This window comes from Phasianus colchicus, chromosome 3 (assembly GCF_987193195.1).
Source record: "Phasianus colchicus chromosome 3, bPhaCol1.hap1.1, whole genome shotgun sequence".
Classification (NCBI taxonomy): domain Eukaryota; kingdom Metazoa; phylum Chordata; class Aves; order Galliformes; family Phasianidae; genus Phasianus; species Phasianus colchicus.
In genome coordinates this window covers 62,813,914-62,839,846 of record NC_143438.1, presented here as the reverse complement: position 1 = coordinate 62,839,846, position 25,933 = coordinate 62,813,914, and the positions used below count along the sequence as shown (strand labels likewise).

The 25,933-nt window shown below is 40.7% G+C and overlaps 1 long non-coding RNA gene across 2 annotated transcripts; it reads left to right on the top strand.

Moving 5' to 3' along the window:
* Positions 1-18,122: 18,122 nt before the first annotated feature.
* On the top strand, positions 18,123-24,693 carry LOC116236249 (uncharacterized). Of its 2 annotated transcripts, XR_016465614.1 has the most exons (4): positions 18,123-18,211; positions 19,069-19,215; positions 23,699-23,919; positions 24,461-24,693. It is a non-coding gene; the product is annotated as an uncharacterized LOC116236249 (long non-coding RNA). The 2 variants fall into 2 exon arrangements; XR_004168517.2 differs by lacking the exon at positions 18,123-18,211 and having other exon boundaries at positions 18,953-19,215.
* The last annotated feature ends 1,240 nt before the right edge of the window (positions 24,694-25,933 follow it).

Here is a 25,933-nt window from a genome sequence, read left to right as displayed (position 1 = left end):
TGATGTTAAAAGGAATACTGTATTACAATACTATAATCAGGCAGGTATTGTGTTATGTCTGGCTGCCATTTGGGCTGGAAATTCACAGTGGAATGAAGGAAGGAACAGGAAAGAGCTGGTACAATGTACATAACTATTTGGAGCTACATGTAGTGAGTGGAGAGAGGAACTAAAATAATACAGAATTATGTTCAAAATGAATAGAAGAATCTTAACCCTAACCCTAGTAAAACTGTGCTGAAGGGTTTACAGGGTTTTAAGGAGCAATTGTATAAACTCAGGGAAAAAAATCTGTTGAAGGCTATCAGAAAATCATATACTATGTCTAAGTGAGGAATATTGTGAACAGCAGACTCTAGATGAATTTACTGAAGTTTTTGCTATCTTTTTGCTCTATTCTTTTGCATTTTGGTATGCATCTGCCATTGGATACTACTGAAAACAGAGTACTGGGCTGGATAACCTCTATCCTGTAGTACAGCTTGGTATCTATATGTTTGTAACTGCATTGCAAGGAAAAGGAGGGAGTATCTAGTTTAGTGGTTAGTTGGCATTTTCACCTTTCTGTAATGAAACCTGGCAACTACACAGAACAGTAGAAGATTTTCCCACTTAAGCAAATGTGGAGAAAGTAATTTCCAACCCTCCTCCAATCATATCCAGTCCTCCAGGCAACTTCAGTTTGCAGGCACAGCATTTGGCCCTTTCCTATTCGAGCAAATATCTTCCCCTCTGCTTTCTTGACTTTCTCAACCATGATCATTACAGCTCTGCAGAAACTCTATAGAGAGAGAAAACGCCCAGCACTTCAACATAAAAAGGGTTTCACTGTTGAATCTATAGAAAGAATAAAGAAGGCTCTTGAATTTTACCCAACAGGCTAGACTATCATAGCTAGCTAGTGTTTTGCCAACATATAAGGAAAAAAAATTGTCCAAAATCTCCAAAAATTATATGCCCTTGACAGCTATATTCAGGCTAGTCTTTACATCTGTAACTCACATTGGGGAGACTTTGGAAAGAATGAATTGTTCTGAAAGAATCTGGATAAACTATGTTTTAAATTATTTTTGTGGGAAGCAAGCCCTTTAGTCTATTAACAAATGGCTTGCAAACTGACCCTGTATTCTATTTATGCACTAGCTGAATCGTTTAATGCATTTCAGCTTTTTGTGAGTTGTTCCAAAACAGTCTGTCAATGGTTACATGAGTCATAGGTCATTGTTTCAGAGAGCTGATTGGACGAGTACAATTTTTAATAAGGAGACAAAACGTGAAAAATAGCACCCAGAGAATAAAATGCTTAAGAAGTTCTATGCCAAAAGATTAATCAATTATGGTGAAATGTTTTAGTTTGGAGAGTTAGAGCCTCTAAGCATTCAAAACACATGGGTGACATGACCTGCAAATAACAGCTAGCTAGATTCACTACTTCAGCTTAGACTATTTCATACTCCTCAGCCATGTCCATGTGATGTGACTTAGGTCAAAACATAAAGCATATTTCTTACAAAACCAAATTTATACTTACTCTGATCTGTTAATCACAGACAGTAAATGCATGGCCTCAAATGGAGTTGAACTTTTTCTCTTTCTTGTTTCCTGGCCAATGCAGAGAGGCTGCATAGGCAGCTTAAGTTCAAGAAACATGAAATCCTTGTTACAGAACAGTGCACCTTTAACCGCTGATGTATGAGTGTTGACAGGACGTCACTCCTGCCCCAGGCAGCATCTGCTGCCGTTCCATATATTTCCCCCTGATGGGTCCCAGGGGTACTTGCACACCACACATCAGGTGATTCAATGCAGGAATCTCCCTCCTGGGGTCTGTTTTATGAAATTAACTCAAACCAAACAATTGCTTTTGGCCACACCAGGTAAAAAATAGCTCTTTGGGAGTCCCAGATACTTTGCCTTATACAGTATCCAACTTAAAGTTGACTGTTCTTTCCCCAGTCCAGTGGGCTTTGGTTCTTACTGCCTTTAACTCAAAGGTACAGCTTTGCAATATTTTGAGGGCCTGTTCCCCAGAGCAGTTTGCTGTCAATGAATCTTCTAGTTCATCTCAGGCTCAAGCAGTGCCCAAGTGCCCAGGAGAATCTCATGAAGTTCAACAAAGCCAAATGTCTTGCACCTGGCAATCCCCACTACCAATACAAACCAGTGGTTGAAAGGATATAACACAGCCCAGCCAAAAAGGATTCGGATACTGGTGGATGGCAAGCTGGTCATGAGTCAGCAATGTGTCCTTGCAGCCCAAAAAGCCAACCATATCCTGGGCTGCATCAAAAGATGCATGGCCAGCAGGTCGAGGGAGTTGATCCTACCCCTCTACTCTGCACTGGTGAGGAATACTGCTTCCAGATGCAGAGTCCTCAGTACAGGAGAGACATGGACCTTCTGGAACTTGTCCAAAGGAGGGCCACAAAAATGATCCAGGGGATGGAACACCTCCCCTGCAAGGACAGCCTGAGAGAGCAGGGGCGGTTCAGCCTGAAGAAGAGAAAGCTCCAGGGAGACCTGATAGAGGTCTTTCAGTATCTAAAGAGGGACTATAAGAAAGTCCTGTTGTGACAGGACTAGGGGAAATGGTTTCAAATTAAACAAAGGGAGATTTAGATTGGATATAAAGAAGTTTTTTTACAATAAGGGTGGTGAGCTGCCCTGTCCCTGGAGACGTTCAAGGTCAGGCTGGATGGGGCTCTGAGTAACCTGATGTAGCTATAGGTGTCCCTTTCCATTGCAATGGAGTTGGGATGACCTTTAAGGGTCCCTTCCAACTTATACAATTCTATGATTCTATGATTCTGTGATCTCCAGATCTGTCCACAGGCTGCCTTCAGGATCACAGCCAATCCAAGCACACACTTGGTAGCTGCAATGTTCACTGTTTGCCCCAGGATGCCCTGGTGGGCCACAGGCCCATCATAGAAGTTTGTGGCAACACTCCCCAAGTCATACTGACCTCGTATAGGCAGCCCTATTGATCCCATTCCTTCAGCATTCTATCTTAATTGTTTTCAGTCTCTGTGAAAGGGCTTTAGCTTGTGGATACATGGTAGTCATGAATTCTTCTCTCTCATACACCATGAGGATCATTTTTCCAACAGCTATGTGGCAGCAGATTGCAGTCACTGAGTCAACTCCAATGGGTGTGTGTGTTGTCTCAGCCATCATTAGATATGCAAGTCCCCATTTAACTGGATACATCTACACACATATATTAGCAAGTTAAGTGCTGATTTGCAGAGGTCTGGAGCACCCCGAACCCTGTCTGACAGCTGTTGGGGCAGGCTTGCCACTGTGGGCCCCAGCACTGCCCAGCACTGCTGAGTGTCCTAGTGCAGAGGTTGCCAAACACAACCAGGGCATGTTTCTTTGTATCCTAACTAAACACTTCAAACAGGTTTCTCCCTGCTACTAATAAAAGGATTTTCTTCCACCTCTAAACCCTTGAGTGAAACTGCTTCCTGAAGGCCAAAACAAGCACAAAGGATATAGTGTTTGAGAGCTGAGGACTCTGTTCAGCATCACCAAAGCAATCATTCAAAAGACATTATCTAAGCACCTGGTTTAAAATCTTCATTCAAATGATGAAAGTTCAGCTCTTTTGCTGAAATATTCATGTATTTGTCTTCTAGGCCTTTAAGAAGCCTCCCTTTTAACATTCCCATAACAATTTTTGAGTCTCCTGAAACTTGTTGGTTTTTATTCTAAAGTAACTGGATTCTCATGAAACTCTCCCTGGGACTTTTAAGAAAAACACCAAATATTGCAGCAGCAATCAGTCTTGAGAACGAGTTACCCTGCCTTTCAGTGGCACTTAACTCTCACATAAATCACAGCATTTGAATTGATTCTTTGACTCATTATTAGTGATTCCAGAACAAAAAATGCACAAAAGTAGTTGAAATTTAGGCCAAATCCACCACAGACGGAAGGAAATAGTTGTGAAATCACTTGTAACAGGGAGAGGATCCTTGGGGCGAGCAATGGGAAGGATGCTTGTATGTGCAGTTAAAAACAAAGTCACTTATACTGACTGTTGAATGTATTACTTTTATTAACATCAATAGACTGAATAGGTTTTTTTTTTAATGGCTAGCTGAATTTTAGTATTTGCACTTTTGGGAGTTGGAGGTGAAAAACTAGGAAAGAAAAGTGGCTGGCACTTCTTAAATAAAGCTACTTTTATATTAGAGTAGGAGAAAACATTCTCATTATCCATTCAGATCATTCATTCTACACAGGTCCTGGGGTTTCACCTGATTCTTGCAGTTGTAGATCATACATACCTTAGCTGACCTGACTTCCCACTCACCACTCACACTACTTTTTACATGGATGTGCACCTACTCCTCTATGACCCTATCAGTGGATGGACTTGGTGTGTTAGCCCATGGGCTTTCTTTCTAGGTCCTAGGACTATTACTACAGTCAAAATGTTATGCTGCCAGGCACAGCAGGCATATTTATATAGAAGTTCTTTAAGGACTCCCAAAATGGATATACCATAGATAAGTGCTCCATTGGATTGATAATCTCTTCTTGTGAAACTGGCAAAAAGAGTTAATAATCTGTACATCGGAGTATTTTCTGTTGGAAAATCCTCCAATCTATGGATCATCAACTCTTTTTTACACTGTAGGATTTTCCACCAGAAATTCTCCTGCATTTTGCTGAAATCTGCTTTATACCACCAGAATAGGAGACTTCATTGTCTGCTCCAAAATTTGCTCTTTGTGTATGTGGAAGAAGTAAGTGGTATTGTTTAAATGCCCTTGTAGGAATGCTTCAAATTTTCCATGCTTTGTCCTAAAATCCATTTTTCTATTGTACCTTTGTATTCATTTTTATTAAGATCTTTGTTTTATTCTTGAGTCAAGAGATCACATCCCTGGAGGTAGATTGCATAATTGTGAAATCATAGAGACCAGAGAAACAATCACATAAGTACTCCCCAGAGCATCACCAACATGGAAACCGAAAAAAATGTTCTCCAAAGGCTGGTGCCTCCCAGACAGTTATAGCCTTCAATGTTATGTCAGCTTCTGTCTTGTACATAAACCATAAGACACATGGCCTCTTTGCATCATTATTTTTCATCTGCTTTTATTACTCCATCTTTGACACTACTGCTTGAAACGCAGTCTGGAAGTAAAAACTTTCACAGTTGCCAGAGCAAAATGATGGTTGACCTGCTTTTTCAGGTACGTATTTTTTTTCTGTATTCTGTAACTGCTCTTCAACCTGTTCAAAACTGCCAAAAAGTAAAATTTATCTGCTGTGACCCAGGGATGACAGGAACAGCTTGACAGAGCCAAGGAGTTGGGTAATCTCTAGTTATCGGAGGGATTATGCCTTTTCTACAGTGTGGTTCAGTGCAATACACACATGAAAAATGGGGGAGTGAGGGGCGGCTCTTTTACTGGGCTAAAAAGGCAATTACATCTTCCTCCCCCTCCAATAATTGTGCTTAATCAGACATTTTTTATATAGGCAGCAGTAGCAGCTGGATGGCTGAGCTCAGCCAGCTTTGTCCTGAGCCTGTTGGTGGGGAGAGCAGTCAGCGGTCAGCAAGAAGGCTCAGGCAGTGCAGGCTAGGCCTTGGGGGCTATTGGAAGCAAGTTTATGGGTGAGAGGAGATCCTAGGAGCTGCAGGACCAGTACCATCCTCCAATTGATGCCCAACCAGTCCCTGAACAGCAACTGCTGCCCTGGCCAACTCGCCTCAGTTTTCTTGTTTTCACATGGCACATTATGGTATGAGACATCCCTTTGGCCTTTTTGGGTCAGCTATCCTGGTTCTGCTCTCTTCTAGCTCAGGACAAGGAGCTGAAACATCCTTGGCTCTGTACAGCACTGCTCAGCAACTAAAACATATCTGTGTTATGAACATTGCTTCTCTCCTAAAGCATCATATCAGACAACATATACATAGCAACGTATCAGACAATATGAACAAAATCAACTCTGCTCACCTGAAACCAGGATATTTTTTAATAAATCTATGTAGCATGATTAATTTCTTTTACTCAGCTTCAGACTGGAATTATGCTTTTAGTGCATATTTCCCCATTCTTCTAGTGGCCTTTGGCCATGTACTCTGCAGTCAAAGTTGTAATTATGGCTATAAATACTTTCATGAACAGAGAACGATTTGGCCTCCCATGCCAGGAGACAGAGTCTGCCCCGGGGGTACCTTTGCTAAGGTGAAGAACCCTGCTCCCTTCCCAGCCCTCACCGATCGATTTCAAAACCTTCCCAAACACAAGAGGGGCAGCTCTTTGATACTTTACATCTATTTGCCACAGCGATCCATCTTACGAAAAAGTAAACACAAGGAGATGTCAAGATGTCCTGCACTCTCTGGTTAGCATTATTCACAGTAGATACAGTGTTTTTGCGAGGGGGCTCAGAGACCTTAAAGCAAAAGGTAAAGCCTAACTGAAGAGGGTTTGAGGGTTATACTGATCTAGAGATATATATCAGTTTAAAGCTTTTGATATAACTTTGTGATGTCGGTTTGGGTTAAACCTTTAAGGTTGAGAATGGATATAATGGAGATAGTCCATCACGGGGAATGGGGTTTCCAGAGATCTGTAAGGTCAATCTAAATTATCCCGGAGATTAGCCCTGAGACAGTGAATGGTTCCACAAACATCCCCACTGCTGTCTCAAACAGTGATACGATACGTTCAGACTTTTTGTTAGCATTTCCAAGGAGGCTAATCCTGTGAACTCCAGCGAGGAGAAGACATGACTTTGTAGGTGAGGCTGTCACTCTCCATCTCGGTGAGTTATGGGGCTGGGCTGGCAGTAGAACAGGAGCATACAAGTTACAGGTCAAGCTCTTCAAAGACTGTCAGCTCAAGCAAATCCACTCTGCAAATTTAAAGCTCTTCACCTTGAAGCGTCAAGCAATTTATTTTGTTTTAGAAGAGAAATAAGCTGTGACCTTGTTACTTACATTTCTAGCTACTATCTCTGACTTATTGCAGTCATCCTTCAAGCACTTTGTGAGATGTATGCAGAGCTTCTTGTCATGGTAGAGCTCCCAGAAAGCTGTTCAGTACTTACTCTGCCAGTCCAAAAGAAAGATGCTAAAATACTTATTCTTTTACATCAGAATTTACAGATCACTATCTGCAGAGATTTGCTATACAGATTTCATTCAGGGAGACTTTTTTAAAAATTAGTTCTCTCATATTTTGTTTGCCACTGTTGAACATATGTACCTGAAAAAGGACTGAGTATGATGACTGCAAGCAGCACCTGTATATATCATTCCCCTCTGCATGCACAAAGACAGCTTTATACACTCACTTGAGAGATGCACTTTTGCTAGTACAATATAAATGCTGATTTTTCACTTTTTGGCCCTCATTTCTTTCATAAATTACCTGAGCAAAACCCACATGTGCTCCAGTTTTCAATTGTGTAAATATTCGCTTCAGTGAGATTTTAAGGGAAGTCAGCAGATTCTATTTGCTAGAAAGCAGACTTAAATAGATCTATAGACATGAATAGCCTTGTAATAGATTGGGATAACTTAAAGTATGTAAAAGGTGAAATAACAAGGAAAAGAAAAAACACGATCAAAAAAAGCTCAGTTTGAATGTTTCAGCATAATCAGATCACAGGTTACTTTTAAAATAATGTTTTATTGAGAATGAGAACTAACATAAAGTAAGAATACAAATAAAAATCATGTGTAGTTATGGAAGGATCCTGAAGCTAAGGATTGGTGCAGATGCTCTGATTATATTTACATAATTATATTTTTGAAGAAGTGAAAGAGGGATACATGATGCATTAAAGATTCAAACAATATTATGTATAAGAAGATGAAAAACCCCTCTAAAGTTAGTGGATCTTTTATTTCAGATGCCCAGAACTACAGAAAACTGAAGGCACACACAGTGAAAGCAGTTTTCTGTTAATGAGGCTCACCAAACTTTCTTCACTGAATCATAGAATGGGCTGGCTTGAAAAGGACCACAATGATCATCTAGTTTCAACCCCCCTGCTACGTGTAGGGTTGCCAACCACCAGACCAGGCTGCCCAAAGCTACATTCAGCCTTTGCAAATCAAAGAGTAGGAAAGTCTAGTTTTTACTGAAGCATCTATGGAAATGTGGTGTCTCAACATTGCACCTTCTAAAATCACTGCTAATAGAATTACATTTCATTTGATTGGTACTCTGAGTGTAAAAAGTGAGGAGATGCTGTGCAGGCACACTTGCATCTGTGCTTCTTTGCCCTCATTACTACCAAACACTCATTGCCAGCTGAAGTGCCAGAAGCTCTGCAATGTGTAGAGTTCCTTTCTGGTTTCTGTTCAAAACTGAAATTGTTAAATAACACAGGGGGAAAAAAAGAAAAAAAAAAGAAAAGAAAAGAAAAGAAAAGAAAAGAAAAGAAAGAAAGAAAAAAAGGCAGTTTGTCACATTTCCAGCTCGGTTTTCCAAATTCAAAAAATGTGGAACAGGTTGGCTAGGTTTCAAGTAAACACCCAAACAGTTCAAAGCAGTGAGAGGTAGATCCAAACCAAACCAAAGCTCCCGCATTTCAGACACGCTTGGATTCAGATACAAAATTCTCTGTGGGCCCCTCAGGTACAAAGGGGTGAATCAAAAACACACCCAAATCACCTTTCTGTTCAGTTTCTTCCTTGAGGTCTGAATAAATTCGGATTTGAAACCAAGACTGAACATTGCTTCTTACCGCGTTCCCGTTGGGTGGTTGTTCCGATCAAACCTGAACGCAGATCTTTTGAGGTTTGTCCAGCAAAAAAAGAAAGATTTGAGCAAATACTTTCGACTTGGCTATGAGCTCATGAGACAGCATAATTGTGTCTGCTCTGAAGGCCAAAATATTTCAGATGGCAGCGTGAGCTTCTATCAGCAAATGCAGTGGCAGTGAGAAGCTTTGCAGTTTCAGGCTTAGTTTTCCAGAAGCGACCAGTAGCTGGGACTGCTCTGTTTGAGACTCCATCTGCCTCATTTTTGGAACAAGCTGAACACTTGAACTCCGAAAATTGGAATGTCTGAGAAATATTGATCTTTAAAAAGAAAAATAAATAAGAAAGTGTAAAGTAATTATTCCCAGAAATATGAAGTAGTTGCCACACTGTTATGTCTGTACAAAGCAGACGCATGGTCTGCTGTTAGTTTTTCACTTCTGTGTGGTGAGCTTTTTTAAAGTGCTGTCTATACTTTCCACAAAAACAAAATCCTTGATGCATCAACTTATTCAGACCCAGTCTGTTACGTGAAGAAGTGCTAAAGCAGAAAACCCATGATTTTAAAAACAAAAGTGAATAATAAGAAGAAAACGCTGCGTTAAGGAGGATGCACCGGCTGCACCCCAAGCCCCCCGCAGGAGCACAACCCCGGGTCCTGCGGTACCGCAGCCCCGACCCGCTCGGCTCGGCGGGGCCCCGCGTGGGGCCAGCGGGCGGTGTTCCGTGTAGGGGCAGCGCCACCTGCCGGCAGCATCCGCCGTGGCCTCCGGGGCAGAAGAGCCTGGCTGCGGGTCGGCGAGGAGCCGCGCTGCGGGGCTTGCAGCTCCCGCCCCACTGGGTCAGAGCTGAAAGCCAACAAGGAAAAAAATCTGAAAACTTCCCGTATATTGATGTTTTCTTCCATCTTTCTCTTCCTCCGACAAAGAATGCTGTGAGACACGGACTCTCCTCTGTTTGAACTGACGATCAACCAACTTGGGAGTTCAGATTGGATATTTGGAAAAGTTCCTACTCTGAAAGAGAGGTGAGGCATTGGAAGGGGCTGCTCAGGGAGGTAGTGAAGTCACCATCCCTAGAGGTGTTCAAGAAACATAGAGATGTGGCAGTGAGGGACGTGGTCATTGGGCATAGTGGGGATGATCTGACAGTTGGACTAAATGCTCTTAGTGGTCTTTTCCAACCCAAATTATTCTCTATAAGAATTCAAGAAATACTCAGGACAGATAACAGCTAGTGATGTTTAGAGTTGATAATCACTGTCAATTAATTAAAGTGATGGGTCTTGACCACATGTTTATCTGCAGTTGAGTCTTATGGCTGCCATGGTTATGCTTACGGGTCATCCAGCAGCATGGAAATGTAACTTCCTTCATTTTAACTGTGGGAATAAATTGAGTGCAATGCTTGACTCATTCTTTGATGTTTCATGTAATCATGTTGTGAATCTCATCAAGTGCAAATAGCTAACAAAGAACTGAATGATTTTTAGCTGTAAGCCACTGCAGCCTTCTGTGGAAATGCCTGTCTGGACGGAAAGCTCTTCAGAAGAAACAAATAGACTCCTAGAATCATTAAGGTTAGAAGAGATCACTAAGATCATCTAGTCCAGCTGTCAGCCCACCACCACCATGTCCACTAGTCCACATCCTTCAGTGCTATACATTTCTTGAACACCTCTAGGGATGATGACTCCACCACTTTCCTGGGCAGCCTGTTCCAATAAATAAATAACCAAATCTAGGACAGAATTTTACAATTATTTTACCCTTTCACATTTTCTGCCTGCATATTGTCACTTGTAGTTATTTGTGCTGCTTATAAACAGGTCTGACTGTCCATCAATGGTTGAACCCATTGGGGTACTGCTTTAACAGGTTCCTTGTGGTGCTGAAGAATTACAGCGTTGTACCTGAGATCAACTGTGAGCAGAAAGGGCTCCCAAGGCCTTCTTCCTGAGGAATGAGAAGGGATTTTTGAACCCAAGAGTGTCTCATTTTTTCTCTTCTTCCTACTATGGCTTCTATTCTGTTCTCCATACACCTGGTCTCATTTACATTCTTAGGGCAGTCAGTTATAGGCTAAGCACAGTCTAATTCCACCACCTGGCCTGTGCTTGGAAAGTGACTCCAGACTTTTCCATTTTTCCTCTGCTGACAAATAGTGTTGGAACACTGATCACAAAGACATTTAGCAGAAGAGTGGTAGAATAATAGAGCAATAAACTGATATTCGATGTATTTGGCAGGGGAGTTTTCTAGAAGCCCCTCCTCCTTTTTCCTTCACAGCTCAGCTTCTCCTCACCAGTTTTCCCCGTACCCTTACACCCCTTCTAACCACATTAAGCCACCACCACTGATGGTGAAGTTCTTTGCTAGGTTACAGCACCAGCAGATAAAGTGTTAGGGATGTACTTGTTTTCTTGGTCTGTTCTTTAACCCCCTCCTCACTGACTCTGCTGATGGAAGGCTGCAGTCAGGATTGTCCTCAGCCCACTAATTCCCAGCATAATTTCCACTTTCTCTCCCCAACCCAGCTTGTGGCATTGGTCACTGACAAGTACAAGGAGCCCTTTGAGTCACCACCATTAAGCCCAGGTCATGTCACGTGCTTCGTATGTAAAGTTAGGAAGATGTATAATGTTTTATAGAATGGAGCCTAAGGAGGAATTTGTAAGTAACAAATGCAGGCAAGGGATCAGGAATTGCTATCCCAGATGTATTACAGCCTGAAAACAAAGAAGCTTAAATTATAACCAGTGACATGCAGCATGCAGTTTTTGGATTACCAGGATGGTGCAAGTCTGCATTGCTAATACCTTCCATCCACATCTGCTTCCCTGCACACATACACACACACATGCACACATACATACCTACGTGTGGAATCCATCTGATTCACTACTTATGTCTTTTGGGAAGAAACTTCCCAAAAAAGCTCAGGCTCTGGTGTTCTGCTTTTGTTGAAAGTACACAACCTCCAAAGCAATATGCTACACAAGTGAGTCACATTGCCCTGCAATAATGTTATGAACTCGATACTCCATCCAGAAACAAGACCACAGTGAAATGAGGTGATGTGCTGTTTATGTGAAAGAATATTTGTACTAGATACCGGATTTTTTTATTTTATAATCAGGCCTAATAGATCATTATCAGGCTAAAGTAAACCTCTTAAATGCTCGTTTGGTGTGCGTGTAAATGAAGCTATGCAGAAAGGCCTCAGGACAGAATGAAGTTTATGAGACTGCAAGCGAAGTCTATTTATAAAAGTGTTTGGAAATGAAACAAAGAGTTGTTCATGGCTCACTCTGTGCACAACATCATCCCTAACAAGCAGCCAGGGACACTGCACTGCTGGGCTTTCCTTGTTCAGACAGACGGAAATACACAATCCTGTGTTTCAATACAAACAAGGTTTTCTGGCAAGGAGTCTGATTTTGAAATATACTGGGATAGAACAGGTGGGAAGTGTAAAAGAAAAGTGTATTTCATCCACTTTGTGTCAGGAAAAAATGTCGGTGAGAAAATCCATGCTGTGCTTTAGCAGGAGTGATTTGAAGCTCTGGTTTTAAGATACATGGGATTTTTGAGATTTCCAGGAGTATTTTGCAGTTTCTCTCAGAATTCCAGACTTGACTCTGCTGTAGTCACCGTGCAGTAACACACTGCACATTTATCACTCTGTGCCCTTGTGCTCCTGTGTCATTAACTGATGGAGAATTTCTGTCAGAAATTAACGTTCTGAGGATCAAATCCACATTTCACTGTAGAATCCCAGTAGGTGTGTGTTACAGACACAGTTTCTTTCATTATTTTTTTTAATACAGAGTGGATCGTATATTATTTAAAAGAAGGTAATTGGATGCAATTTTTATTTGCGGCTATGATGAGCAGTGTGTGAGCCTTCCCAGGCACTAACTTGCCTTTTTCATACTTATTCTGGGACTGTTAGGTCTGGAGAAGAGGCAGCATGGGGGAGACCTTACTGCTCTCTACAACCACCTGAAAGGTGAGGAGGAAAGGACCAGCCTTTTCTCCCAGGTAACAGAGGTAAGATGAGAGGTAATGGCATTAAGTTTTGCCAGGAGAGATTCAGGTTGGATATTAGGAAAAATTTCTTCTTAGAAGGTGTGGTGATGGATTGGAACAGGCCGCTCAGGGAGGTGGTGGAGTCACTGTCTCTGGAGGTGTTCAAGAAATGTGTAGATGTGGCACTGAGAGATGTGGTTAGTGGGCATGGGTGGGGATGGGTTGATGGTTGGACTAATGATCTTAGAGGTCTTTTCCATCCTTAATCATTCTGTGATCCTGTGATTCTTCCAACTCTGAGAAACAATTTCTATCTCACTCCATATCCATAAACTGAGCAGTTCTGTGGTGCCTCTTTGACAGCTGGATCTGATTAGGAAAATTACAAAAATAACTGCTGACACAATAACTTTTGTCTTTACATTTTACACCTATTGAGTTGTTGGCAAAAACTCAGTTCTGATTCAAACTAGAAAAAGGTGTGCACTGCAGATGCAGGTTGGTGGGGCTGGGAACAAAGTAGGGACGTGTAGCCTTCAGAAGTTGTATTCTAGCCTACATAAAGCATTCTTCCATCCCCTGTTTAACTTCCAGAGATCTGTCTGCATTAATAGACACGTTCTTTGAAAGACCCTTGGGATGTACCTCTGCAGTGTTCCCCTGGTGGCCCCCCAACCCCTTGGCTCCAGCAAGGAACCAGGCACACTCTCCCAATGGGAGCTGCTATCCCTCATCATGGTGGTTTAGAAACTGCCTGCGATACTCAAAAGTGCAGATCCAAGACAGTGAGAGCTCAAGCCACATCGCCCCAGCTGTGAACACACTGATGCAGAAAAAGAGCAGGAGGGGTGTCTTGACAGGTGATTGAAATGGCTCCTTCTGTGCAGCGGTGCAAACTGAACATCGAGCTGGAGGTTTCTGCACAACACAGGAAGCTTTCCTTATAACCTAAAGCTGATATGTATTTTTTTCACTTTGGCAAACAATTTGGAAGTACCTCCATCACAAACTGAGTTCATTCTTCCTTAAAAAGATGAAAAACTTTTCAGCTGGGTTGATAAATTGCACCTCCTGACTGAAAAAATGCAATTGCTGGCTTGTTTGTTTTTTTTCCTCTCGTTGTCGGGCACGTTGCACTGTGCGAACAAATTGATCTAATGTTTAATTAGGTAAATAGAGCATTAACATTAGAGCAAGAAGGGCTGGTCAAACGTTCATGGCTCAATACAATCTCACAGGCATCTGACCAGAAAGGAAATACAGCTCCATGTGGGTGAAAGAAAAACGAGAGCTTTTATATGCAATAATATTTATTGTGCTATTTGAAGTTTGGATAACAATTGTAAACCACACGTGTGCATACACGTGTATGGACTTATAATAAATAGTTAATGAAATCTGGAGCATAAATCTGGATACAAATGCCGCTGCTGATCTCCTTCTATATATATATATGTGATGGACCCAGCCAAAACACAATCCTCAGGTTTTCCAGACCTGGATCTAAATCCAAATGTCGTGGCTCATGCCCACCCCTACTTCTTTTCAAGGAACTCATTCATCAGTGGTGTGGACATTTCCCTGGACTTTATTTTAGCTGCCAGAGATTTTTTGGCATTTTATAATAAGACTAATTGCAGCGCATGTGAGCCCCAAGGAATGAAGTCTCTTCTCTGCTTTAAAATTAGTAGCTGTGACTGCCAAAGTGACACGCAGAAATATTTTGGAGGGCAGATAGAAAGCTTGATGAGAGTTTCCAAGGCCACACAACAAAGTGCTGACTTTTTCAACTTAACAAATACTTCTCTTCCTTTATTCCTGTGAGACACTACAGCCTAAATAAGTAGAACTAGCAACTCTTGGGCTTAACCACTTCATTTCCCCTCCACAAGCTTTCATCTCTCTTTCTGCACAGCTCACTTCTCTTCCTGGCTGTTTTGAATATTGGTTCCTTGGCTAATAAAACTTTACAAGTGATTTTGAAAACAAACAATACTATATTATCCCTTTTTTTTAACTCGTGAAATAAATATTCCATCAAAGAGACTTTTATGTCTCACAGTGGCAGTTCTCAAATGACCAGCATGGTATCATGTTCAAAACAGGGCACGGTCCATTTTTACAGTAGATTTACTCAATCACAGTTACTAATCGGATTAGTACTGCTTTTATGTCTGACAAATTTTTAAAAGTTGGGACTCATTAAAGCACTTGCATATAGCGAGCTTACAGTGCAGCACTGTGTTTTTCCAGGTAAGCATTTCTGCTTTGAAACAAATAAAACAATAATTTTTCATGCATGTAGAAGGTAAGTTGCTCTGCTAGGTTGCAGTGCCACCAAATATTGAAGTTCATCTCCACTGAGCAAAAGTTGTGTTCATGTGTGTAGTAAGGAAAGAATATCCAATTAGAAGGTAGGGTAGGTCAAGTGCTAGGAAGGAGCTCGTGCATGCCACTAATCTAATGTGAAAACATTTCCTTACACCTTGCTCTTCCTTCTTGAACATACGCAAGACTGAAACCTTCCAAATGAACTGCAGCTTTCTATACTGTTTCTTCACAACTGAATCAAGTTGAAAACTTAATGTGAGCCAGCAGTGTGCTCTTGCAGCTCGGAAAGCATATGGTATCCTGGGCTCCATCAGAAAAGGCGTGGCCAGCAGGGACAGGAAGGTGATTGTCCCTCTCTACACTGCCCTCGTGAGGCCCCATCTGGAGTACTGCGTCCAGGTCTGGAGCCTCCAATACAGGAAAGACAGGGAGCTGTTGGAGAGGGTCCAGAGGAGGGCCACGAAGATGATCAGGAGACTGGAGCACCTCCCCTATGAAGACAGGCTGAGGGAGCTGGGCTTGTTCAGCCTGGAGAAAAGAAGGCTGTGGGGTGACCTCATTGCAGCCTTTCAGTATCTAAAGGGAGCCTACAAACAGGAGGGAGTAAACTCTTTGAAAGGGTAGATAACTGCAGGACAAGGGGAAATGGTTTTAAGTTGAAGGAGGAATGATTTAGGTTGGATGTCAAGGGAAATTTCTTTACTATGAGAGTGGTGAGGTACTGGAACAGGCTGCCCAGAGAGGTTGTGGATGCCCCATCCTTAGAGGAGTTCAAGGCCAGATAGGATGGGGCCCTGTGCAGCCTGGTCTAGTATCAAGCGGAGAGGTTGGTGGCCTTGCTTGTGGCAGGGGGATTGCAGATTCTTGAAAGTCAACTCTATTTTAGTTTTAAAAGACTGTTACCAAAAGATTGTCTTGCTAAAATCACCACAGATGCTTATGTCTGCAAATGGTTCTTCTGCTGCTCTCCAATATGCATGCAAATAAGTAAACTTTGCACCATCATTAAAATACTTTTATTTGCGTGAGGTTGGACAGTTGGAAGTAAAAATTAGATTTTCAATGGCAAAGAAAAAAAATGTATTTAATATATTTTTTTAACATTAATCAATTATGCTGGAAGGATTTAAGTAGAAATGGATATACTAGAATATGAAATATATTGTTACTTTTTATAATTAAATATAGTCTTGCATTATACATGCTCTCTATAAACACTAACATTATGAGAAAGCAAATGGGTTAGTATCAGCTAAGCACAAGTCAGGAAAAGATCAAACTAAATTTCCACACTGAAGTTTATCCTCTGTCCCCTGTGTATGTGCATTGCTGTGAGATCTTTGACATTAATATCATATGTCATTTTTCCAAGCAATAAAGTGCAGTAGCATATATCTTTTAAAAATATACTTAATTCACAGTATAGATACAGGTATAATGGAGTCTCGCTGTCTGCAGGCCAGCTTTCTTCTTTGGAAAGGAAAAACAAAATAAAGATAGAACCTAAAAGTTGAGGCCTCCTCTGCAAGATTTCAAAGTTGTGCAGATCTTCAGAGTAACAGCAGTATAGGAATATAAACATATCTAGCTATTTATTAACAGAGCTATTAACTAGTTTGAGGGAGACACTATTAATACATTTATTTCTCTTTCTTGTGGTCAGGGAGGAGTTTCAGTGAAAAGCAGGAGAGGAATCCATTGGATTTTTTTTCACCCCACACCATTAACTCCTCAAGAGTCTCAGAGAGGAACACCCTCAGCTGAAAAACATCCTAAGCTCTAATGGTATGAAACAAACAACTAACGCACGTAAACATTCATTCCTAAATTTAAGTAGATACCTAAACCCCAGCTGAATACGAGCCAGCAGTGTACCCAGGTGGCCAAGAAGGCCAATGGCATCCTGGCTTCTATCAAGAATGGTGTGGTGAGTAGGACTAGAGAAGTCATCCTGCCCCTGTACTCAGCACTGGCCTCACCTCGAGTACTGTGAACCTCAGTACAGAAAGGACACTAAGGTTCTGGAGAAGGTCCAAAGAAGGGCAACAAGGCTTGTGAAAGGCTTGGAGAATATGCCCTATGAAGAGAGACTGAAGGAACTGGGGCTGTTTAGTTTGGGGAAAAGGAGGCTGAGGGGAAACCTTATTGCTCTCTTCCAATATCTGAAAGGTGCTTACAGAGAGAGCGGGGTTGGTCTCTTCTCACTGGTGACAGGTGACAGGATGAGGGGAAATGGCCTCAAGTTGCACCAGGGTAAGTTTAGGTTGAATACCAGGAAAAACTTCTTGACAGAAAGGGTTGTTAAGCACTGGAATAGGCTCCCCAGGAAGGTATTTCAGTCACTATCCCTGAATGTGTTTAAAAACCGTTTGGATGTGGTGCTCAGGGACATGATTTAGCAGAAGGTTGTTAGAGTTAGGGTAGTATGGTTAGGTTGAAGTTGGTCTTGATTATCTTTAAGGTCTTTTCCAACCTGAGCAATTCTATGATTCTATGACATACTGGTCATAGGATTTCGCATGTATAAACTCCTGGCATGTTACAGGTTCCAGTATCTCAGCCTGTTTACTTAAAAAAAAAAAAAAAGTTAAAAAAAAAAATTTTAAAAACCGCATATATTCCAAAGTCTTTGATAAGAAACACCATATTAACAGTATTAATCCATTTCCACAAACATACAATAAAAGCACTGCCAACAAAGTTCACAGTAAATATACTCAATATTGGAATAAAGAATTACCATAGGAAGCCCCCAAACTCCAGGTTCATTTGCTGGGACCAGCAAGCCCTATAATAGAGCAACATTTCCCCCATCAGCAGGTCAGGAGAAAAGGCATATTTCATGCTCACGTTGCTGACCCAGACCTCTGGCTGAAAAGGAATGATATTAATGTGCTCTGGAGTAGGTTTATCTGACTCTTAATCAGCAAGCCGTTAGCCTGACAAAAGGGTCAAAGTAGGGAGTATAAAACACACTGGTATAAGAGCGATCCATGGGATTTCCAGAAAAGGCTTGGAAAAAGAGAGTCTGTGGCACTTCCTCTAATTATTTTTATTACCGTGATTGACTTCAAAACAGCAGCAGCTCAGGAAAAGAAGTGGGAAGGTAAAACCTTGACCTGATTGAAATTGATGGGAATTTTATTACTGACCTCACTGAGATAAAACGTGACTTTTCCCTAAGTTTAAGAGAGTACCTGCTTGTTTTGAGCACTTAAATACTGCATGATATTATTCAGCCTGGAGAAGGCTCAGAAGAGACATCACGGCAGCCTTGCAGTACTTAAAGGGAGCTTTTAAGCAGGAGGGAAATCAAGTTTTTACACCTTCTTGTAGTGATAGGACAAGGTTTTAAGCTAAAAGAGGGAGATTCAGATTAGATATTACTGAGAGAGTGGTGAGGCATTGGTACAGGCTACTCAGAAAGCTGTGGGTGTTCCATCCTTGGAGGTGTTCAAGGCCAAGTTACACAGGCCCTGGACAGCCTGAGCTGGTGGGAGGCAGGGATTAAGGCTAGCTGATCTTTGAGGTCCTTTCCAACCCAAGCCATTTTATGATTCTATGAAGATAACCAAGAATTTCAGTGAAACTGAGAAATTTTCCCCTGATTTCCTTTGCAAATTAGGCTGTCAAATCAAAAAGTGTGGTTTCTCTCTTTCTTGCTGGGTGTGATTCCCTAGCATCTCTATGGGGCCTGATTGCACTGATCAGCTTTAATTGCCCTGACCAGCCTCACCTGGAGCCTCCACTGCACCTTCTGCTCCTGGGCCTAGGATCTCCATTTAAGTTCAGCCCCGAGCTCTTCTTATTGGTTTCCTAATTTGTTTTGTGGTGTTTCTGTGGTGGAGCTGGCTTTTTTTCTAATTTAATTCCAGCTTCTAGATACATATCCTGTGCAGGAGCCTTGCTACTGATCCTTATATTGCTGTTTCTCACCTCTGTCCTGGATGGGCTTGGAGCCAGAAACCTTACATTTTTGGAGAGGATCCTTTGCTCCTGGCCCATCCCTGCTTGTGGTGCTCCTCTGCTTCTGCTGCTATCTGTAGTATTCCTTCCCAGAATGAAACGCCCAGTTGAAGCTGATGCTGCTGACAGTGGAAACCTTTTCTGGTAAGAAATTTATCATTTGGTAGGAATAATGCAGTAGAGAAAGGCATTGTTCAGGTCTACTTGTGATCTTTCTGCTTTGTTAAAATTTTATAAAAACTATGTTATTGATAGAGTCAGTAGTTTCTTCCATTATTTCAGAAAGGAAATGGAAGCTATAGGCTTCTAATGCACTTTTGCTAGACTAGTGACAGTTAATTCCATATATAGCAGCTGTTATCTGGAAGACTTTGATAACAATAAATTCATGTTATATATAAAGTGACACTGTTGGCTGCTTTCCTATGTGGAGCGATAGCATTTGTGCTGCTTGGCTCATTTTAAACAAAGCTGTTATCCCCAGGAAAGCATAGAAGTTTAAGTGAAATAAATAAACTTTACAAAAAACAGTTGCATCAGCATGCAAATGTGTTCCTCATCAGAGCATTATGTTCCATCCTTTAAAGAAGTTTGTAAACTAATGCACATCAAGGGATACTAGTGTATAGCAGACAATTGGTAATTGGATGCAGGGTGCTTCATTATTCCAGCAGGCTAAGAACTACAATTCCAGGTCAGTAGACTCATGTTTATTTTCTGGTTTCATTGCCTTTTCAGGTTACTTATATCAATGATAGATGTTAGCCCCACTTCTCCATGGGATACACCTTAATTTAAAGGCTTGTGTCCTGTTCCTGTGTATGCAGTAGTCTGTATCTGTCTCCCTCCTTCCACGAACTTCAGTGTTCTGAAGGCACTCACATATTTAAGTCTTTTCTTTACTTCTAAGGGAGCTTTTTAGGTAGTGTTCTACTGAAAGTGGAATAGTACTTCTTCATTGTCAGTTCACAGTTCCCAGGGCTTTCCTTGTTTTCACACCAGAGCAATGACAGCATTGGCCTGTTTTCTGGGAAGGCTGGAGTAGCCATTGCCAGTCCTCTGCTGAGCTGTTTATTTTCTATTTCCCTAGTATGGCACTGAGAAAGTTGGATTCAGTAGTGTCAGTGCAGTGATTGGAACTGACATATTCAAACCATTGTGGTTTTTTCAAGCAAAAAAAAATCCATTTGTTGTTTTTTCAATTTCCTTTTTTATTTTTTTACTCTGACATTGTGGTAGGTGGTTACCCTAATTAGCTGTCCTTTAGGCTGCTAATGTGCTTGTGGCAATCCATTCCTATTAATGTTTTCAAGTAATCATTAACAAATTAGAACTGCATGCTTAAGATGTGGATCTCCATAAGTTCAATTTTCTGCTTCATTGCAAAATTAATGGTGTATCGTAGTCTGGACTACAAATTCCAATAGTTGCCTTATATGAAAAATAACACTGTTTGGTCTCCAGGTCCTGTATGTCTTATGCTTTTACAGTCCTGAGGGGAAGGGTATTTTATACTGGTGGTGTGAAAATGATACAAGTTCCTGACAAAACTGTATCTGTATTCGATAGATATGAAGCTGGTATGTATTCAGTAAGACCTCCAAGAATTTGTCTTCTGTAATTTTTCTTCAATAGCTGAGTAAACTCTCACAATGTCTTATCATTCAACGCATCCTATGGAAAGAGTTTCCATAGCGTGTAAGTCTCTCCTTTTGATTTGAAAATGGCACATTTCTTTTCTTTGTCTCTTTGTTCTCCTATCACAAGAGATGGGCAAATCGGGAGTGGTAATTTGCTTTTCCACATCAATAGCAATTTTAGCCACCTATTGTATGCTACCTTTCGGTTCACGCTAGTCTGAAGTTTTGGTATATTCTGCTCTTTTGTGTGAAAGATGTAATATCGCTTTGATTGTGCTGGTCTCCTGGTGGGTATCTTTTGTAATTATACTGTATTATTTATAAGAAGGTATGGTAGGACTTGAGGTCAGCATGCTGCAGAGTTGTAGAATTGCATAGTATTCTTGCAATGAACAATCCACTCAGAAAAAGGTTGAGAAATAAAATCTTGTATCAGTTTGAAGTTCAAGTGCACTCTGTCTTCTGGCTTGAAGAGAAGGCAAACCTACAGACCATCTACCAAGTCAGAGGATGTACTCATTAACACAAGTAACTTTAAACAGCTTAAGCTGCCTTCATTTAAACTACTATTCAGTCAACTAATTCAGAGCTTGATCAAACTGAAGTTAAGTCTAGGGCAATAGAGGACTGAAATATTCTTCTGTAACAATCAGAGATTTATTTGTGAACCTTAGAACAATTCCCTAATTCTTCAGGTAAATACAAATCCCTTAACCTGTATTTATGTGCTATCTGTATTTACTGTTGAGCTATAGATGTGCTCAAGCCCTTGAGCTGAGTACTTTGCCAGAGCTTTGGCTGCTTGTTTGCACTACTGAAGTTCTCATCTAGGGATAACTAAGGCAATTTAACCTCAGAATTAAAACAAAATAAATGAAAAATGTCTTATTTAACACTAACAGAAATGAGTAACATTGATGCCAATTAGCAGATTGTAATTTTTCTGCAAGCTTTTAACATTCAGATTCCTGCTTCCTTGTAGTTGTTTTTTTCCTTTTTTTTTTTTTTTTTTCAGGCTGACATTGATTAAATGAAAACTCTAACTTGATGGGGGTAGGATGGGTTGAATTTGTGCCTTTATTTGTGTTGTAAATGATGGATAAATAGAGAAAATCTACCCCTGGCATTGTCAGCCTCCCATCTTTGTACACCAGGTTAAAAGATTCCCTCACAGTTAGCGACGGAAGTAGGAAACAGGACTGTGATCCAAAACGTTGCTTAGGAATAATTTCCATCCCTTTATCACATCCCTTACTCTAATAATTAGTCAGCTAAGCCTTCAAAATGGAGAATGTTTTTCACAAACTGAACTTCTGACATGATTACCATGCAAGGAAATGATCGTGCCATGCCCTGATGCCTGTTTGAAAGATTACGGAGTTTTAGTAATTCTGCAAGGAATGTGTTCCTAAAGGAAGCTGTTTTGAAAATAGCATCTCCAATAAAACCAATCAGCTGCATAATGAGTGCTAGAACTGCTGATTATCTCTTTATGCACGAGGTAGATTAGCTGTTAGGCAACAGAGCATAGATGAGAAAGAAGGATTAGGAAAATGGAAAGCAGCCCCCGTTTATGGTTGCTTATATGGTAAACAATACTGCTCCTTCCTGCACAGGAGCAAGCATATGTTTTCATAAAATATATAAATATCCTGTGGTGCTTTCTGCTATTTCTGCTATTTTGGTTAGTATTGTTTGTTCTGTTTGTACACCAGTTTGTACTGGCAGAGATGCTCTTTCTGCAGTTAGCTAGCCTAGAGTAATGGAGGGGGTAAAATGCTTAAGCCAAAATAGGCACAGATCATACCAGGTGTATGTAAGCCAGGGTTAGGAAAGAACAGTTAAGTTACAAAGAGGCTGATGATTCTGGAGTTGCTGACCCAAAACAGCCCATCTGCATGCATGAGTGAAGCACTCTGGGGATAGTTTAGCCCAAGCCCAGAAGCCCTTACTTGCTTTGACACAGCACTGTACCCAAGCTAACTCCCTCTCAAGGGCACACTGTCCAGCTCTCTGCAGTGCTCTTAATGCTTCCCTTTGCATGAAATCCCTATACCCCTGCCTTTGCAGTGCCATCAGTCTACTTGTTTCCACAAATAAACACGTGTCCACACAAGGAAAATGTGAACATTTAACCTCACTTCATTGTACATGATGGGAATAGCAATCATCAGGAGGATCTGTGGTGTTTGAACAAGATCAACAGACCATGATTTTTCACAGCCAATATAACTGAGGAAGGCTACATCACACTTCATTAGTAATTTTGGTTTTGAAAGCCTTTCAGAACCTGTATCTCTTTCTGCTAGCTGATTTCATGTTAAGTTTTCAAATTTCACTCTGAAATGCCTAGTAGTGTAGCCTGCTCTTGGGTCACAATGATATTTGAAGACCTGTGTTTTCTTTATGTTGTGCTAGCTTTTCAGATTCTCCCAGCTGCCAAATTGTGATGGTATTTATCATATGATAATCATGAACTGTAGGTAGGAATATAATTTCATCATTTTTACTGGTTAACCAAGAAACACATAGGAATATTTTTTTGTTCTGTTTTTTTCAAAAGCTTTCAATTGTTGCTTTTCTGTTGGTAAATAAATTACCCAAATGTGAAGATGCTGTAGTTCTGACATACAATAACCAATTCCTGGTTTGGAAGCTATGCTGCTGTCTGAAAATGTTTTCTTTTCATTTGTTAGCAGACATCTCCAAGGTCATCACTATCAAAATGAGATTTTTCCATATGTTTCTATTTTTGTCTTGTTTGTTGACTGCAGTTGACTTAAAGTTAATTCTCTCTGTCTAGATGTAGTATATTAATTTATGAATGTCAAAAAGTTGACTTATCCCTGATGTTCAGTTGACAGAGGACAGCCCCTCTTAGATGGTGGAGTGTTGGGTGGATATGAATGAAAGTGGCAGGACAGATGAAGACCTTTAATTATGTTTAGATAAGCCACTAATCCAACTAATTTTGTAACTGGTTACAGGTCTAAGAATGGTAAGCAGAAATAACTAGCATTTTCCAACTCAGCACATCTTACTTCATCTCACTGATGTCCCAAATCAGCTGAGATGGACCACATGAACTTCAGCAAGAAGTGTGAAGTCCTGAACCTGTGACAGAACAATTGCATGCACCAGAATGTGCTGAAGCCACCCATCTGGAAAGCAGCTGACAGAAGCCCCTGGGAGTCATCATCTTTGTGAGGTTAGCTACAGTAAGCTGTATCAGTAATGACAGTTTCACTTCAATTGGCTGCTAGGAAAACCTTTTATTTAATAAAAAATCAGCTGGGAGTCTTTAATCTCAAAGTTAAATTTTTGGCTCTGAATATGGCTGTCTGACACATACCTGAGATACCATTGACACAATGTTATTGGTTTCTTTTTTGAACAGCAAATTATTACTGTGACAGTCACTGGTTCTGCTCATATTATTGACAAATTGAAGCTGGGAGGCTTAGTGTTTTTCATGGGATTCTGTTACTTTTCTATGAAGCATTTGAGCTGAAAACTTGCTCCATCCTTTCTCAAAATAGCCAAGCTTGAGAAGCTGTGAAATAGAAAACAAGGGGCCAACCATGTTGCACATAGAGCACTTTAACTGCTGAACCCTGCAGGCCCAGCCCTGCTTGGTGGGTGAGAAGCTATTGCCTATGAAAAGGCTTGTGAGTTATTCACTTCTGTATTATCCCGTGCGCAGTCCCTCATTACCAAAACATGATTTGCGTCTTTTGTTGTTCATCCAGACTGAGGAAGACCACACCTAGCTGCCTGAATTGCAATGCTGACTACATACATATAAACATTTATTTGCCTGAGAGAACGTAAGCTGGAGTATGGGCTTTGGGGTTTTAATTTTTCAAAGGCATAAATTAGTGATAGCTACGATTATTGTTAAAGTCTTACTATAATATAGACATTAAGCCACTAATATTTGATACTACTTTTTTCTCCACAGTTTGGAACTACTCTGTTTGTTTATGTTTTCAGTACATAACAGTAAAAATGGACAGAAGACTTGGAGGAAAAAAAAAAAAATTGGCTTATATTGATGTCTTTTTTTTTAAAAAAAAAAAAAAAGGTGTTGATTAAAAGAATTGGTTCCCAAAGCCCAAGCTCATTAGCCAATGCAAATTTTTAGTGTCATTTTTAAAGAGCTTTCTCCACACTGTGGTCTCTCCTGCCTTCTCTTGTGCTCATTACTTGCCTTTCACTTTGCAAGCTGTAACATCATAATCAGTTAAGATTTTGTAGTCAGTGCCATGGTGGAGAATGCAAAGAGAATTTGCTTTGAAATAAGTTCTTTCACTTTTCTTCTCAGTTGAGAAGAGTTCTAGGCTAATATTGGCATTTTGCACCTAAGCAAAATCTAGTAGAAGTTGGTATATTTTGAACAGTAATTTAAATAGATACTTACTAATGTGAAACATTAATTCTAAGTTCCAGAGGAAGGATAATTATTTTAAAACTGTCTTTAGAAATGGTCCAAAGGATTTAATAAGCAATCTGAGATTGCTAATACCACCTGTTAAGCAGAAGCAGCAAGTAAGATTTAAGAGATCTCAGCGCTTAGAAAAGTCTGTCTATAGGAGAAAGATGTGCTCTCAGTCATTCAGTTTTAAGCGTTTCAGTGGTAGAAGCAGTCAACAGCTATCCCTGTTCCCCCTATATAGACAGTCTGAAGAGAGACATGATTTGCTGCCTGCAGTTCTGCTGTATGTAATAGAATTACTCTACGAACATTGATTTCTCACCTGACATTACCTATCTGAAAAAACTAGTAGGCAATTCCCTCTGTAGTTAATGGGAAACGGATGTAGCGGGCTTCTGACCAAGATCTAGGAGAGATTACCTGAAATGTTATATTTTTCCAAACAAGTCAGAAAGCTTCTACCAAGATTGGCATAATGGTGCTGCTTTGGGACAGGCGAACTATAAAACAATGTCTGAGGTCCCTTCCTACTCTATAATACAACAGTCATTAGGCTTGATGCGTGGATCATGCTACATGGAATAATACTGAGAACTACTAGTTCACATTGACTGTTTGGCATATCTTCCTATTTAGCTTCATGCTTAAAGGTGACCTCTAAGCCTGTAGATTTGGAACTTATTTTTTCTATCACAGCAGCCAAGAACTGTCCATGGATATTGAGATTTGACTCTCAGTAGTTTATCTACTTCCCACAGAACCAAATGGGTAAACGTCTCTTTTCCAA